Genomic DNA, 18314 nt, shown 5'->3' on the forward strand with positions numbered 1-18314 from the left:
CACAGAGCTCCCTCCCCAAACCACCTTTTTCTAGGCACTGACCCCAAATCACCAGGAATTGCTCAAGCAAAAGCTGCTACCCCTTCTGAGCTCCTTTCTCATGGCTCTTTGGAGGGGATCAGAGCCATTATGTTCCTGCAGGGTATTTGATTATTGAAGTCTGATTGTTCTTTTAAGGTTCCTAGACTTTATTCAGTTACTAGTATTACAAATTTGCTGTTTTAAAAAGGAAGGTTGTGAATTTTATTTTACTTTCTTGGCATGGCGAACTGCCTTAAGCAAAGGAAATGCAGGATAAACATATTTTAAATAAACAGTAATTAAAAGAGGAATCAGAAAAAGTATCACCATCTCACTTTCTGTTGGGCATTGGTGGTGGAAAGTGCTGTCAAGTCACAGCTGGCATATGGTGACCCCATGGGGCTTTGAAGGCTAAAGACCAACAGGTGGCTTGCCATTGCCTGTGTCTGTGTCATCACCCTGGACTTCCCTAGTGGGCTCCTGTTCAAGTACTGATGAGGGCTGACCCTGTACAGCTTCCAAGATCTGACATTGGGCCATCCAGGTTGGAGGCTGTAAGGCATCATGGTCTGCTATAACTAGATACAGGGTTGGACAGCGGTATGGCTCCTCTCCTCCCATTCCAATTAGACTTTCCTGCAAAAGGTTTTGTGGATGGTTTTGCAGACATCCAAAGTCTAGCTGTATCTGTGGATGGACAGCCACCTGGACTCCTCCCCACAAAATCAGGCTGAGGGAGAGTCAGTTGAAACTGAATCCAGCAAAGACTGAGGTTCTGTGGCTGGGGGAGGGGGGATTTAGGAGTGGGATTCCAGATTTCAACTGTTGACGGTGCACCTCTAAAACTGGCACAAACTGTCAAGAGCTTGGGTGTGGTCTTGGATATTTCCTTATCCATGGAGATCCAGATCACAAATGTTGCCAAGGTTAGGCAGCTGGCCCCTTTCCTGTCTTGCCCTGACCTAGCCACAGTAATCCATGCAACAGTCACCTCTAGACTGGAATTCACTCTGAGCTGGTCTGCCCTTGAGACTGGTCCTGAAACCCCAACTGGTCCAGAATGTGGTAGTGCTGGGACACTATAGACTTCAAACTGTGCTATGCCAGTTCCACTGGCTCCCAGTCAGGGCCGGCCCTAGATTGTATGGCACCTTAGGCAAGGCTAGCTTCTAGCACCCCCCCCCCCACTGCACTGATAATGTCACTGAGTCACATGGGGACACCCAATTCGTCACTCTCAGAAGGCCAGTACCCTAGGCAATCACCTAGTTTGCCCAGTGGCAGGACCAACTCTGCTCCCAGTGGAGTACCAGGTCAGGTTCTAGGCTTTAAGGCCATGTGCAGTCTGGGGCCTACATATCTGCAGTTTGAAGAGACTGAATGTAACTACTGAGCATATAAAGAAAACCTCAGCCAGTGTGGGAGCAAAGTCTGGGCGCGTTTTGTTTACGAGCGAGCAAACAGAACAAAGCCTCATTAACTCCAAAGAGATCGTTAGATGCTGAGTCTCTTCTATGCTTCATTCTAGGAACTCTGATTACTCAAATGCACCTTGGCAACGAAGTGACTGTTTTTCCCACTTTGTGTCACATAACCTGACATGGTAATGAGGTTGCGTCTCAGTTACAAAGCTTTTAGAATCCAAGTTAACTATTTTTTTTAACTAGGGAGTTTTGAGTATTGGAAATGTGTTGTAGGACAGTGTCTAGGGTTGCCAACTCAGGAGTGGAAAATATCTGAAGATTCTGGGTGTGGAGCCTGAGGAGGCCAGTATTTGGGGAAGGAAGGGACTTCAATGGAGTATAATGCTGTAGAGTTCACCTTCCAAATTGGTCATTTTCTCCAAGTGAACTGATGTCTGTCACCTGGAAATCAGTTGTAATAACAGGAAATCTCCAGACACCACCTGGAGGATTGTGTAACCAAATTAGAGAATCACAGTGAAGAAAGGCGGGGGAAACAAAGCATAAAGCTACCGTGATGTTTAACCTCCAAAAAATTAAACCAAGAGTCCAAAATTATACAAAAGTACCAAATATAACTGTTTTACAGTCAGTGAAGGCAATCCTGAGCCATTCGTGGGAAGGGCGGGATATAAATCCCAAATAAATAAATAAATAAATAAATAAATAAATAAATAAATAAATAAAAATCACTTTCAATCCCTCCAAGGAACGATATTTCATTAGGAATCCAATTCCTTCTTCTCAAGCAAATGAATGCCAGATACAAGAAAAGTGATGGTAGAATATTAGGATTGTACTATTGTTCCTGTTTCACGTTAGCTTCTTCAAGCTTCTCACAATTAATATTCACATACTGGGTAAGAATGCCATAAATTTCAAACACAGAGTAGCATTCCAACAGTTGAGAAGAAGGAATTGGATTCCTGATGAAATATCGTTCCTTGGAGGGATTGAAAGTGATTGCCTTCACTGACTGTAAAACAATTATATTTGGTACTTTTGTATAATTTTGGACTCTTGGTTTAATTTTTTGGAGGTTGAACATCATGGTAGCGTTATACTTTGCTTCCCCTACCACCTGGAGGTTGGCAACTGTAAACCCAGGGTATGGTACAAAAAGGGGGCTTCTTCTTGTAGCCCTCCCAATGCTGTCAGTAGAAAACAGAGCGCAAATAAGTCTGTGGAATAGCAATAGAATTAAAATGGTTTAGTATGCAACTATCACACCTTCTATGGCGACGCCAGCCTATAGCCTCCAGCCTCAGCGAGGGCAGCTAAATATACGTTAGTCTCTTTGGGGGTCTGATACGATAGATGAGCAGGGGACCACTGCAGATTTGAAGTCTTTCCCAATCACACAGGCACCAGAGAACGTAACAGTAAACTATAGTGCTTTATTTACAAAATAGGCTTTGACTGGGGGATGGGATGTATGTACAGAGGCTAGTTTGTATCTTGTATGAATAACATTTTCTATACAGTATGTCGGCTAGACCCTCCAGCAATGCTCTGAGGTATTTCAGAGTATACAGTTCTTCTATTAATCCACTCTCCTAAACTTTAATCAGGCTGGCCTCTTGGGCTTTGAGTGCCTGGTCCCTCGAGTCATCTGGTTTGACAAGCCCCAGCCTTCCTGACTCCCTCAGACCCACGGCTCTCCCTCAGCCACCTTATAAACTCTTAGGAGCAGTGTATCATATGTCTGTGACCACTAAGGTCTTTTACTTAGACACTCTCTGTCACCTTCCTCTTCCTTAGAGGGCACTCGTGACCTAGAGATATGCCTCACACTCAGCCACCTGGCTGACTTCACAGAGTGTATACAGAGCTTCACTTCACACCAAGTCTCTCTCACCACACTCTGAGTCCCACTCCCTCTTTCTGACCGTTTTTTCTTACAGTTACCCTCTGAGCTGTTAGCTGTCACTCAGGACTTGAGAGTTCTGAGCACCCCTGGCCCCCACCTTTGGGTCACATGACTCAGGGCTCTCTGAGTCCTCAGCTTCGCCATTAACCCTTTGATTCCATCACAGCAACATTTACTGATGATAGATTAATTGAATGCTGATTCACTAGCTAGGCAAGACTTCCTATTTGACTCTGAAATCTGCTGCCCGGAGGGTGAAAGGTAAAACCGGTGCCATCTTGTTTGTCTACTAATCAAGTTAATATGAACCAACACACTTTTAGTCTGTTTCTGTTTTATTGGAAGAGCCCCATGGCGCAGACTGTTAAAGCTGCAGTATTGCAGTCCTAGGCTCTGCTCATGACCTGAGTTCGATCCCTGGTGGTAGCTGGTTTTTCAGGTAGCCAGCTTGAGGTTGACTCAGCTTTCCATCCTTCAGAGGTCAGTAAAACGAGCACCCAGCTTGCTGGAGGGAAAGTGTAGATGACTGGGGAAGGCAATGGCAAACCACCCCCTAAAAAGTCTGCCGTGAAAACGTTGTGAAAGCAACGTCACCCCAGAGTCAGAAACGACTGGTGCTTGCACAGGGGACCTTTCCTTTCCTTCTGTTTTATTGATAGTTTGTTTACTATTTATGGCCTCCTGGCATGTTTGTATATTGGTATACTTTGTTTCAATTGCAAGCTGTCTTGAGCAAGATTCTGAAGAGGTGGCGTAGAAATATTCTAAGTAAATAAATATTTGGAGCCCTCTATCTTGTGGGTGCTTGGGGGCAGTTTGTTCCGCCTTCTTTGCCCCTTTACTTGCATGTCAAGCTTTTGTTATTTTTGAAATAACCCTGAGACATCAAAAGTGGTGGGACTAGTTTGGAAACCCTAGAAGGGTCAACTACCCCCATCTCTCCCCCCTTTGGATATGACTTCATTTAGGTACCAGGGCAAGCACTATTTGCCAGAATTCAGAAGATGCAGGGTTCCTTCCGGAAGGCCCTCCCACAGAACCTTGGAGAGAAGGGTGAGGTATAAAGCAACTAAATAATAAATACATAAACCCACCTCAGATTTCCTGCATGCCAAGCAGATGCTCTGCTATTGAAGCTCAAGCCGTCCTGGAGGGAAGGGAAAGGAGTAGTTAACATAGGTTGGTTGTGTCGGAGCGGGAGTGAGCAGAGTGAGCTTGGTGACCTGCCCGACACAGGGCTCCAGGAAAGAAATCAGCCAGACACTTGCAACTAGTGCCAAAATAGTGTATTTACAGATACATACAATAAGTGCTCACTAGTGCAGTCCAATATCTTACTCCAACAGACAAAATGCTCCGCCCACACACCAACTCTCAGAGAGAGACCTGTGTGTTCCACACACAGTCTTCTTATAGTTCTACTAGCCAATCCTGGCTGTGCACTGTCATGCTGACTCAGCAGGTTTCTTCTCTTGGCTTCTGCCGGCTCAAACCGGCCTGCTGTTAAGGTCATTGTGACCTAGCATGCCTGCTAGATCACCAGCTGTCAAAGCATAGCTGTCAGACTGGGTTTACATAGATTCATTACACCAACACACCTCCTAATCTATTGAACCCAGTACACCCAACCACTGTATACAGTTTTCATGTTCACATGCAGACAGTAACATACACTTCATATTTACACATTTGTAATTACCAGTCCAGGAACTCGTCTGGGTGATAAAAAATATCATCACTCTCCTGGTCAGCCAGCTCCTTCTGGCGTTTGGCTTCAGCCTCCCTGTTCTTTGCCTCGCACTCTGCCACCCAGGCCTTCCACTTCTTAGCCTTTTCCTTTAGCATTTCTTCAAACCCAGGTGGGTCTGGTTTACCTGTCAGGGTGACATAGGGCACCTTATACCTGGCAGGAGGTTTGCCTTTTGTGGTTCTAGCAGACACCCATGGCTCTGTGCTAGGACCGGCCTTATCTTCTTCAGGCTGATCTGTTCCCACCTCCTGGGCTGGTTGTTCTGCCCCTGTAGTTTGAGGTTGCACCTCCTGACTTTCACACTCCACCTCCTGACTCTCCGTCTCAGGCTCTGAACCACCTTGGGGCTCACGTTTCTCTGAGCCTCTGCTTGCCAGGTCCCGGTCGGGAGAATGTTCCTGCTTAATTACCTCTGGCAGGACTCCAGCACCATTATCAGTTGCTGGCAGCAGTACAAATTGCTTCTCCGGGGAGTGTAATCTTGCCCAGCTGGACGTCTCATTAAACTGGGCAGTTTTACTGAGGATTTTTTCTTTTTCTTATCGCAGAAGCGATAACACCTGGCCTCTGGCTTGTAGCCCAGAAAAGTCAGGCTCTCTGCCCGGACATCCCCCTCCCTGCCGCTCTCGGAGGGGATGCCAACCCAAGCCTGTGTCCCAAAACTCTCAAGAATTTCAAATCTGGACACCTGTTATACAGCTTCCTATAGGGCAAATCATTTACAGGTTTACACCAAACACGATTATGTATAAACACAGCACAGTACATAGCCTCAGCCCAATAGCAAATTGGCAACTTTGCATCTTCAAGCATTCTGTACATTTGCGTTTGCAACACAGCTCCTGTGTGCTCTGCTAGCCCATTTTCATTCCCATTTTCTTGGGGCGTGGCTGAGTTCACTAAACGGTGGGCAATGCCCTTGTTCTCCAGCCAACATTTCAATTCATTTGATAGGAATTTCCCCCCTCTGTCGGTCTGTATAGCCTGGAGGTTTACACCTAATTGCCTCTCAACTGCTTTGACCCATTTTACGAATGTCTTGTACACTTCAGATTTATGCACCATGGCAAAGACCCAAGAATACCTCGTATGGTCGTCTGTGGCCACTAAGCAGTATCTCCTCCCCGACAGACTTTTTGGCAATGGGCCAATCACGTCTAAGTGAACTAGCTTTAGGGCACGCTTACTTTCTCTCGTGCTTTCCTTAGAAACAGCACATGCCCTGCTTTTGGTCTTCTTGCAGACCTGACAATCCAAGTAACATTTACAAGGTTTCACTTTTAGACTTGGCACCAACTCCAGGGTTTTTTTCCACGCTCTAAACCCGCAGTGCCCCAGTCTCCGGTGCAGTAAATGTATACACTTATTGTGCACAGGCTCATTTGACACCTGTGCCACCTGGGCACATTCATTCTGGACCACATATATTTTACCTTCCCTTTTTCCAGTTACAAGCACCTTTCCCCCACCTCCCAGGATTTTACAACAGGTCCTTTCGAACCTCACCTGGTATCCCTGGTCAATTAGCGTGCTAACACTTAGCAGGTTTGACTGTAGTGAGGGTACACATAACACATTTTGCAAAGTGCAATTTAACACAGGAAATTTCACATTGCCTGAGCAAGTAGCATTGGCAGTGGTCCCGTTAGCTAATCTAACATGCCTGTGTTCAGGAATGTCAACATTGTTCAACAACTCCTTCTTGCAGCAGAGATGGCTCGTAGCACCAGAGTCTAAAATCCAGGCAGACCCTGTGCTCTCTACTGCAGACGTGACCAGCCGGGCTCCTTCCTCACACGGGCTGGTGGTCCTCCGCTCTCGCTGCCTCCGTCCACGCCGCTTCCCCCTCTCTGGGCAAGCTCGAAGCAGGTGCTGTGACGACCCACAGCCGTAGCAGCGTCGGACTGCCAGTGCAGTCGGCTCCTCTTTCTCAGCCTTTGGACGTCTGCCAGCAGCAAAAGCTGGCTCACTCCTGGCTGCCTTCCCGGACGAGCCGATAGCCGCACGCTCCTCCGCCGCCACCCCCGGACAGCTCACTGCCGCAATCCTCTCTTGGAAATCAAGCAGGTGGGCACAGACGTACTCCATTGTCAGGGTCGCTACGTCCACTGTCTCCAGGGAAGTTATCAAGGGAGTAAACTCAGGCGGCAACGACGACAGTAAAATGTAAACTCTGTCGTCTGGAGCTACAGTCTTGCCTCTGGCCTCAAGCTCAACGAAACAGTCCGTTAGCTTCTTGATGTGGTCTTTCACACACCCTCCAGCTGGCATAACGGTGCGAAACATTTTCCTAGTCAAGGCCATAAGGGAGCCAGCAGTGGTACTAATGTGAACCCCACTGAGCGCGTCCCAGGCAGCCTTGGGAGTGTCCTTCCCACGCACATATACTAGCTGGTCATCTCCTATAGCCAGCACGATGTTTGCCAGTGCCTTATCGGCTAACACAGTCTCGGCAGGAGTTATCGCTGCAGGGGGATTACTCACGAACCGCCATTGCCCTTCACGCTTGAGGTAGTGTTGCATTCTCAGGCTCCACACCGCGTAGTTGGCTGAGTTGAGCTTCTCAACGGGCACTGCAAGCTGCTGCTGAGCCATGATGCCGACTCCTCCACACAGCTGGCTGCCGTCGTCCCTCTGGCTCTCAAAACGAGATAGCTGGTGCTGCTTTGTCTTTCAACCGGCGTTCCTCGCCTCCGGCTCTTTCCAAACTTTCGGTCAGCTCAACTCTCACGGTGCTCCTCCGCGCAGCGGAACCGCCCTGGGCCCATAACCCTGTCGGAGTGGGAGTGAGCAGAGTGAGCTTGGTGACCTGCCCGACACAGGGCTCCAGGAAAGAAATCAGCCAGACACTTGCAACTAGTGCCAAAATAGTGTATTTACAGATACATACAATAAGTGCTCACTAGTGCAGTCCAATATCTTACTCCAACAGACAAAATGCTCCGCCCACACACCAACTCTCAGAGAGAGACCTGTGTGTTCCACACACAGTCTTCTTATAGTTCTACTAGCCAATCCTGGCTGTGCACTGTCATGCTGACTCAGCAGGTTTCTTCTCTTGGCTTCTGCCGGCTCAAACCGGCCTGCTGATAAGGTCATTGTGACCTAGCATGCCTGCTAGATCACCAGCTGTCAAAGCATAGCTGTCAGACTGGGTTTACATAGATTCGTTACACCAACAGGTTGGTTGTTTTTTAAAGGAATGTTGTAAACTGCTTTGGGCAGCTTATAGTTGAAAAGTGCTTTTGTGGCATGGTATTTCATGTGCTGCAGGTTGACAGAAATAAATTGTATCATTTGAAAACAGTGAGATGTGGACTACTTCTCAGGCACTTTCTAAGCCTTTGAGGTTGCAGGATAGAACAGCCTAGCCCAGGGGTGTCGAATTCATTTGTTATGAGGGCCAGAACTGACATAAACCTTGCCGAGCCGGGCCGTGTGTGTCATAAAATGTGATGCCAGATAGCAGAGATATAAACTATATAAAGGACACAGACAAACACAATTAAAAAAAAATTAAAACAAAGCATGTTTAGCACTTGTTTGTCTTAAAGATGTTTTCTTTGTATCTCTCCCATGCAATCCAGGTCCTCTCAATCGCAGAGCTACTGAGCCAAGCTTCTGTTCCTTCTATTGCAATGACCTTTTTGGCACCAGGGACCGGTTTTGTGGAAGACAATTTTTCCATGGATTGTGGGGAAGGGGGGTTGGGATGATACAATTGCGCACTTTATTTTGGTGTGGTGGTTAAGTGTGCAGACTCTTATCTGGGAGAACTGGGTTTGATTCCCCACTCTTCCACTTGCAGCTGTTGGAATGGCCTTGGGTCAGCCATAGCTCTCACAGGAATTGTCCTTGAAAGGGCAGCTGCTGTAAGAGCTCTCTTAGCCCCATCCACCTCACAGGGTGTCTGTTGTGGGGGAGGAAGGTAAAGGAGATAGTGAACCACTCTGAGATTCAGAGTGGAGGGCAGGATATAAATTCACTGTCATTTTATTATTATTACATTGTAATATATAATTAAATAATTATACAACTCACGACTCAGTTGCTAACAGGTCACTACCGGTACCCGTTGGGGACCCCTGTTCTATTGGCTGAGTTTCCCCCCCTTCCCTTCCTGGTCCCCTGGGGAAGGAAGGAAAGAGTCAGAGCTTCTTTTGAAGCAAGCTATCCCTCCTCCCCTTCCTCTCCATGGGAGGAGCCTCAGCCAATGGAGAAAATAGAGGCTTTGCTCTGTAGCTCCTGTGTGATTAAGCAAAGCTGGCAAAGAAATTTGTGATGCAGAAGGAAGCAAGAGGGGGGGAGAAGGAAGCAGATGACAGCCAGTTGCTCCGGTGTCTAATAGGAGCCATCAGGGGGCCTGATTTGGCCCGGGAGGCGCAAGTTTCACCTCTGGCCTAGCCCATCTCAGCCAAGCTTGTACATTAAACTGAGCCGGCCATGGATTGGAGACCACCAAGGAAACCTGCGGCTGCCATGGATGCAGGTTTCTGCTCATGTCACGACCCTGGGGCCTCCGCCAGTCGGTTGCAACTCGAAGGAGTGCAAGTATTCTTCGAAGCCTTTGCTTCACATGCATCACTACAGCTGCGCCTTAACCGCCCAGCGGGGAATTTTTGGGCCGAGTCAGCAGCCAATAAGAGGAGGAGCTTGGAAAGGGGCTGATTCATAACCAGCTGCGCTCGGGGAGCTGGGGCAGTTTGGAGAGCGCCTCGCCAGGAGTTCGTGCGTCCGCAGCCCCGGTGGAGTCTTTGCTCGCGTCCAGAGCGGTAAGGCAGTGCCAACAAGGAGTGTCTCGCGTTTTTGCAAGAATTCTCTTAGAGTAGAAAACGGGCTGAGTAGCTGGAGATCAGTGCGACCAAGCTGCCTTGTTTGAGCAGCTGACAAAACTCTCCTTTCAGGTTAAGGAACAGCGGGCGAGTGGCGCCTTTAAGACTCACGAAGTTTAATTCCGGGGTGTTTTACCCGGTGGCGTTCGGCTCCTTTCAGTGGCCCGCGGTTGTCAACAGACGCCGCCGCAAGCATGCATGCCATAGGGCAGTTTGAAACGGAGCAGGTGTTTGTAGGGCGCGACTAGCCAGACCGAGTTATGAAGTGAAGCATTTGGGGATCTAAAAATGCATCTCCGGACTACTTTCATGGGCACTGCGTTAAAAAGACAATTCCCAGGAAAGGGCGTTTTACGCTTTACTCTCGTGCCCTAGAATTCTTTCTAAGCTTCAGGAAAGGAGCTCTATAGTTTCCGTTCTGCAGAAGCGAAGCTATTGAAGCGGCTCCTCCTGAATTACGCATAGAGGTGCTGGTTTTTTTAAAAAATTAAATGCGGGTTGTTAACCCACTTTGGACTAATACAGTGATCTGCGTATATGTAAGTAACGTGATTAGATCAGCTCCTTTAAAAAGAAAAAAAAAAGCAGGGGGGGGGAGACCACCGCTAGCCTGGATTCTTGGTTTGTTGCAGCGTGGAAGGTTTTTGCAAGAAATATTCAGTTCTGAGAAGGGGACTCCCGGTTTTCTGTGGACAGCTCCTTTGCAGAGAAGGCGCCGGCTATGGGGGCGAGAGGAGTGAAAACCGAGGTCATTTGGCGTTTGAATTCACTTTTTTATTGAAAGGAGAGGTTTGAGGTTTTGGATCCACAAACAGTCACCGCGCCCATTTCCGTGGTTTCACTTTGTCCAGCTCGGTTTTGAGAGGGAAAGGAGGCGGGGGAGGGAAATCAGCCTCCGTTTTGATCTGATGCTACAGCAGCCCTTCTGTTTTGAGGGGGTTTCGTTTGTTTTAACTGCTGCATAGATAGAGCCAGGTGGGCAGCTGTGTCGGTCTGAAGCGATAGAATAGGAGACCAGCAGCACCTTTAAGACCAACCACGTTTAACCCAGACTTGCACGCAATAGATCAATTAAGGGACAGCATTTATTGCCTCGTGACACTCGCTCTCACCATCATTCTCTCTTTCTGACATGCTAGTGTTTTATTGGTTTCCCACGCAAATGCGATCCAGACCAAATGTCCTTTCAGTTTATTCATTTCACCATTTTGCCATTGGATCTTATCTGTATACCGCTTTGCATTCTTAACCGCTGCCCACCAGCTTTAACTAACTCTGCTCAGTGTACCCATTCCATTGTCTGATGAAGTGTGCGTGCACACAAAAGCTTGGGTTCTGAATAAAACTTTCTTGGTCTTAACTGCTGTGGTTATTCTTTGCCCTGACAAATAGATGTGATGCAGTAACTGATTTAGGCTGCCTTCTAGGAGTCTGGTACTTCCAGCCCAGAGAGGCAGACTGGATCTTGTGAAGGGTTTTAATTACAAGATAAACTCTAGAGCACCAAAATCCCTATATCAAGGAGACAGTCTTGTTCATACAGCCCAACTTTAATAGGTGACATGATGTAGATCCAGGTGGATCCTTTGGAGGCTTTTGGATTACCTTGTGCTAGGGTTGCCAACTGCCTGGAGAAGCAATGTCCTCTAACAGAGGCATGATGGGATGTTATTTGTCAGGCGATGTTCTTGACCACTATGCCGTGAGAAGCTTTCCCTGCCCATTTCTGCACAATAGACCTCTCTTAGAGGGACAAAACATGTTTCTCCAGACTTGCTGACAACCCTGCCCAGTGGCGAACATTTCACTGTCTCCTGCCCAGAACAGAGGACATTTTAGGAAGTCTTTCTTATAAGTTTAGTTTTCTTAGCGTGATTTTCCCCCCTTCCACCCCACTCCCCTAGCCATTCTTTATGTCCCTTTATGTTATCCTGGAAAGTACAAACTACTCCATCTCTCTCACTGGATTTTCTCTTTCTCTTGCCCTGCCCCCTTCTGTGTTGCATGTTTATAACAGATCCAGAGGAGTTAGCTATAATAGTCTTGTTGCTCCAGACTAGTGAAGAGTCCAGTAGCAGCTTTAAGACTAACAAATTTTATTGTAGCACAAACTTTCAAGAACCACATTTCTCTGATATATCTGATGAAGAGAACTGTGTTTCTCAAAAGCTTTTCTTGAATTTTATCATTGCATAAGCTTTTGAGAAACACGGTTCTCTTCATCAGATGTATTTAATGTTTCAGATGAGGAGAGCTGTGTTTCTCAAAAGCTTGTGCTACAATAAAATGTGTTAATCTTGGGTGCTACTGGACTCTTTACTGTTTATGACATATTTTTGGAGGACAATGTCTAAAAAAATGTTTGGAAATTGTTTTTTTTAAAGAAACCCAATGATCCTTGACATTTTGCTTTGGAGGATGCAGCTATGCATCCTCTTTACTTTCCACATTGGGGGGAGGGACGGTGGCTCAGTGGTAGAGCATCTGCTTGGGAAGCAGAAGGTCCCAGGTTCAATCCCTGGCATCTCCAAAAAAGGATCCAGGCAAATAGGTGTGAAAAACCTCAGCTTGAGACCCTGGAGAGCCGCTGCCCGTCTGAGAAGACAATACTGACTTTGATGGACCAAGGGTCTGATTCAGTATAAGGCAGCTTCATATGTTCACATTTTGCATATAAAACTCATGTTTTAATCCAGTTTTACTAAAGAGCATGGAGGAGTAAAGTAGATTTTGGAATAATCCAGTTTTGCATTAGATGACCCTAATCTAGCTAGGTTGTTGGAAGGATGTAGGTTGAGAGTTGGGGATTTTGCTAATACAGGTTAGAAAGGGCTTCACATGACCAGCTGCAGATACTATGGGCCATTCCATTCATTCTTCCCTATCGCAGCCATCTTCCCACCATCTCCTGCTGCACTGTGGACACATGAACCATAGCATTGGTCCATCAAAGTCAGTACTGTCTACTCAGACTGGCAGCAGCTCTCAAGAGCTTCCAGGCATAGGTCTTTCACATCACCGAGTATCTGATCTTTTAAACTCTATGGGAAATTTTATTTTCCCCTTAAGTCACAGTCAAATATGATAAGGCAGCTTGGGTCTCTGTTCTCAGATCACGGTGGGAAGGAACCTGATCGAGGATTCTAGCTGGAATTAAAGAGATCTGGGTCCAGTCCAACAAAACATCGGCAGAACTTTCCTTAAACTCACTGTTGATCTGCTCATGCCACTAGTATTGTGGAAGTGCTTGTGGAAGTAGAGTGTGTGATTTCCACATAACTGTGCAACACACAGCTATGTTTGTATTTTAAAATCAAGCTTTCTGTTTGGGGGATGGGGTGGAATCCTATTACATTGATTTGCAACACAGGATTGAAAGCTGCAAGTGTGCTGTGTCTATGCTAGAGCTCACACTAGTGGAATACAAGGTTTGGATACAATGGCAATAACTTAGTGCTATCTCTTGATAACTTAGTGCTATCTCTCTAAAATTATACTTCTGCAAGAGCAGTTTGTCAAGTAGAAAGGGACATCAGGATGCAAACCCAAGTCTGGGGAGGAAATTCTCTGGAAAACCTTTTCCAGTGGATGATTCTGACTTTGTCTCAGTTTTTAACATTTTAATGCCAACTTTTACCAGCTGCTTTGAAATTTGGCCTGCATCCTCTTCTGTTTATGCTGCTTGAGATGTATGTTTTTATAACTTAAGTACTTAGAGTTACCATCAGGACTGGAGGGGGGAAGTGCTCCCAAAATTCCCTCTAAGCTGCAGAGTCTTGTGAGCAAAAATTCTACTTTGTGAACTACTGGTATTAAAGTTGTGAGCTACTGCATAAATTAGTGTGCTCTGGGGTCATCCTTCCTGAGCTAAGACAAAAATGTGTGAGCTGGAGGCTAAAAATCTGTGAGCTAACTTAGCTTAGAGGGAACACTGCTGCTCCTTTAAAAGAGGCTTAATGGGATGTTATTTATCGCCATGCCATGAAAAGCTGCCTGTTCTTACAAGCTGACAGTGCAATCCTATGCAGAATTACTCCAGTCTAAAACCATTGATTTCAGTGGACAGACTAGAGTGACTCTGTATAGGATTACAAAGTGAGCCTCCGTTAAGGAGACAGGACATTTTTTCTTCAGGCCAGTTTTTAACTTTGTGCTATATGCAGCATTGCCAGCTCTGAGCTGGGAAATTCCTGGAGATATGGGGGGTGGAGCCTGGGGAGGGTGGGGTTTGGGAAAGGGAGGGACCTCAGCAGGGTATAATGCCATGCAGTGCGCCCTCCAAAGCAGCCATTTTCTTCAGGGGAACTGGTAACACCTTTAAGACCAACGTAGTTTTATTGAGAATGTAAGCTTCCATGTGCTAAAAGCACACTTCATCAGACAATGAAATGGGGTACAGTTAGCAGTGCCACAAGCAGTGCTTGTGGGTCATGGTTAAATAGCACGAAGTTAGAATCCAATGGCAAAATAGTGAAATTAACAAACTGAAAGAATAACAGTTTGGTCTGGATACTATAAGTCGCATGGGAAAAAGGCAAAAAACGATAAACATATCAGAACTGGAGAATGTTGCTGAGAATGGCCCTCCTGGATCTATCTATCTTCAGGGAAACTGATCTCTGGAGACTATTTGGGAGCTCTCCAGGCCCTACCCGAAGGCTGGCAACACTAGGATATGTTTAGTGTTGTGAAGCTGAACATGTTTGGAGAAGTGGAATGCAACCACCTTTAATAAATGCACATATAAATATGTGCCATCTTTTTTTCCACGGAAGACAGTTCAGAGGCAAATTAAACAGAAAAGTAAAGGCCTGTGTTTGTTGGGTGTTTGTGCCACCAGGATCCAGAGCCAGCTGAAGATTCCTTCCTTGCATGCCTGAAGTAGAACAGATTGTGCTGCTCCTGTGGAAAGGGCGTACAGAGTATGCAGGCTTCCTGATGTGGTTTTATAGGAAACTTTGTTTTGCATTTTTGTTTTGGTTGAAAAGCCGCCTTTTGAAATATGATGTCTGGAGCTTTAGCCAATCTCTCATTGGCCGTTTTCCCACTTAGCGTTTGCTCCCCTTATTCCCCGGCGCAATTATCTCCGGATCATTTTTTTCGTTTTCCCACTAGTGACTCTTTGCGGAGTCGCCTTCCCTGAAGCCCCGGCTCAAATCGTTTTCCCACTGGCATCGACTTGAGTTCGATGCCCTGTCAATCATTTTTTTTTTTAAGCGCAAGTCTGGTTGCGTAATGACGTACTAACGTACTAACGTAACATCGAGCTGCTCCCTCCCCTTCATTTCGTGGACAAACCGCATCACGTGTGCTGCTGCTGCTCATGGATTGGCTGCAGCTGTAGAATCCTCCACAGTCCTTTATGTATTAACAGAAGCATTCCTAGCGCTATATTCCCCCCCCCCCCCCAAATTCTGAAGTTGCGAAATATCGCAATAACGAAGAGAGAGAAATCGAGGGGTTTGTGTGTGTGTGTGTGTGTGTGTGTGTGTGTGGCAGCTTCTTCCCTTCGCTCCCTCCCGGGTGGCGAAGCTGGGATTTCCTCCGCTCTCTTTCCCCTCTCCGGCTGGCTCTTGCAACGGGGGACCTGACTGATTCCTGCTGCCAGAGCTCCCCCCCCCCCGCCCCATTCTCTCCTTCCCCTTCTGTGGCGGGTATGAAGAGCGAGCTCCGTCTATTTTCTAACCGAGCAGAATGTAGCCAGGGAGAAGAATGCAGGACTCCAACTTCCCATTTTATACATGGCGATTTTGTGCAGGTCCAGAAATCCTGGTGGCACAGCTGAGGGAGGCATTCCGTTTTTAACACACACACATGAACGCTTTGGCCCGCACCGGCACTAGATTCCCCCCCCCCAACAATGGAGAAGCGCCGCCGCCGCCAAATGTCTCTGGGCGGCTGGGCTCCCTTTGCCAAGGCGGCGGCGGCGGCAGCGGGAAGCCGGCGGGGTCAAGCGGGGCGCAAATGGAAGTGAAGTGGGGGTGTTTGAGCTGGGGAGAGTCGAAGCTGCCGGGGCCCCTCCTCCGGCTCGCTGAAACCTCCTCCTTCCCGCTCGCCCTCCCCAAACTAGACCCGAAACGAACTGGCTGGAAAAGGCCTGCTGGGGGGGCTGCCGCGGTCCCCCCACCGGGGCCCCTAAAGGGAGAAGAGGCGGGGGATAACGCAACAGCGAAATAACGCAACTATTCCAGGAGGGGTTTTTTCCCTTTGTTAATTTCGAAATATCGCTATTACGCAAAACTGTGAAGTTTAAAAAAAAAAAATGGCCGCGCCGGCACTTCGGGGAAGCGCCGCGAAAGGCTGATGATTGGCCAAGGGGGTGGATGGGGTGGGAGGACGGAAAGGGAGAGGGTGCCGCCCACAAAGCGTCGATCCGGCGTGGATGGATTTCCCACAGCAAACTCCGCTGAGTGGATCCGGAGTGGATCCGGAGGTTTTCGGAAACTCCGGCAGAATGCTGAAAAACATACTCCGGCGTAAAATCCCTGAAGCGCCAGAGCAAACCGCAGCGCCGGAGCAAGATGTGCGAAATCCAAGAGAAGATCCGGAGGTAAATGGGGCGCTACGCTGGAGCAAACGCTAGTGCGAAAACGGCCATTGTATTTTAATCCCTCCCTTCCTCTAAGGAACTTAGAGTGCTTACATAGTTCTGTTTCCACTTTGTTGCACAACTCCTCTGGAAAGATAAGTTGGGCTGGAAGAGTTAATGGCTGGTCCAGCGATATGCTCCAAAGCTTTATGGCAGAGGAGCGGTTTGAACCCAAGGCTCTGGCACTTAACCACTGTGCCACACTGGCTCTCCAGTGTGTCCGAATGACTGAATGGAACATCTATGTTCTGAAGAAGTATCTCTGAATATCAGTGCTAGGGTCAAATATGGGGGAGACTTTGGGCCCTGTGCCTTGCCTGTAGGCCTTCTGTGTGAAATAGGATGTTGGACCAGATGGGCCTTCGCTCTGTTCCAGTGGGACTGCTTTCAGATTTCCAAAAGTCAGCCAAGGATCTCTGTGGTTGAATGGAAATTTGAACCTGGGATCCCTTATCCAAGCCCTACTGTCAAACCACACTGGCCTTCTGTGACTTTGATTCTTCCAGTAACAGTTGTGGGAGCACTTCCTGTGTGATGTCTTTGACTTAAGGTTCCATCCACATGTATTAAGTGCATGCTAGAGCTGTCAGCTCCAGGTTGGGAAAATCCTGGAGATGTGGAGATGGAGCCTGTGGAGGGACCCCAAAGGTGAAACTCCAAAGGAGCCATTTTCTTCATGGGGAGGGATCTCTGTAGTTTGGAGATCAGTTGTAATTGTGGGAGATCTCTAGGCCTCACCTTTGTTCACTCGCACAGTCGAGACTGACTCTTTGTGACCCTAGAGGTTATAAAATACAAGAATGCTGAGCGGAGGTGTAGAAGGATCATATTTCAATCCAAAGGAAGGTGATAGATGTCCAGACAGCTAGAATATATTCCCCCCCTTTTGGAATGTATTTCAAGCATGGGGACATTGCTCTGAGATGTATGCAAGCTAAAGACTAAGGCTACCCGAAACCAGATATTATTGATCACCGGTACAGCTTTGCTTCTTTTAGGTGGCCAAGTCTGAAGTGGCCAGAGAAGAATACTGTTGTCTGAGCCACACTTTTGGACTGGCTTGATATTTATTTGTTAAGAGCAACCTGCTTTTGTACTGATTACCTCACTGTGTTACACTGCTTGATGTGTTACTTGCTAGTGGAATTTTCCTTGTTAGAGTGGGCTTTGTTATTTTACATATTGTTCTCCATTACAGATGTCAAATAATTTAAAGTATTCAAGTCTTTTGTTACCCTGAGGCTTTTCTTGTATTTTACAGCCACGTAATTACCCCAGGTCTCCTTTGCTTGTTGCTCACCTGGAGGTTGGCAATCTTAGTGTGCGCTCATGTGCCCTCCCCCCCCCCCCAATAATACCAATACTTTGTTCTTTTTTCTTTCCATGCACCAGCTGTGCTTAGAAAAGAGTAAGAGCAGAAGCATAGCCAGGATTTTAAAAGTCAGGGAGATATTTTAAAAGTTGGGGGGCACTCTTTCCCATCCACTGTGGGGCTTGGCTACTTCTCAGAAGCTTTCTGTGCTAGGGGCAAAAGCTGGAGGCTCTGAAAGTGGCCAAGTTGGAACCAAGAAGGGACTGCACCTTGTATGCAAGCAGGGGAGTTTCCTTCCACCTCCCTCTCCTCCATCCCAGCACTTTGCAGCCAGCAGCTCCATCTGCTGCCCCCCAGCCCATTCCACATGGCTTTTCCCACCTCCTGTTCCCCCTCCTGTCCACCTGCTGATTTTGCTGCCGTAGCGCACTGTGCCCTGCTCAGCTCTTCCAGCTGCTGCTGCTTCACTGGCTCAGT

At 47.4% G+C, this 18314-nt stretch overlaps 1 protein-coding gene across 1 annotated transcript in view; it reads left to right on the top strand.

Annotated features, from left to right (window-relative positions):
* The first annotated feature begins 9813 nt into the window (after positions 1–9813).
* LOC132582279 (receptor-interacting serine/threonine-protein kinase 2-like) overlaps positions 9814–18314 on the top strand; it is a 35687-nt gene continuing 27186 nt past the window's right edge. Inside the window, exon 1 of the mRNA XM_060253818.1 lies at positions 9814–9876. The gene's annotated coding sequence lies outside the window, so the exon portion shown is untranslated. The remainder of the gene's footprint in view (positions 9877–18314) is intronic.

The sequence above is a fragment of the Heteronotia binoei genome, chromosome 14 (genome assembly GCF_032191835.1).
Source record: "Heteronotia binoei isolate CCM8104 ecotype False Entrance Well chromosome 14, APGP_CSIRO_Hbin_v1, whole genome shotgun sequence".
Classification (NCBI taxonomy): domain Eukaryota; kingdom Metazoa; phylum Chordata; class Lepidosauria; order Squamata; family Gekkonidae; genus Heteronotia; species Heteronotia binoei.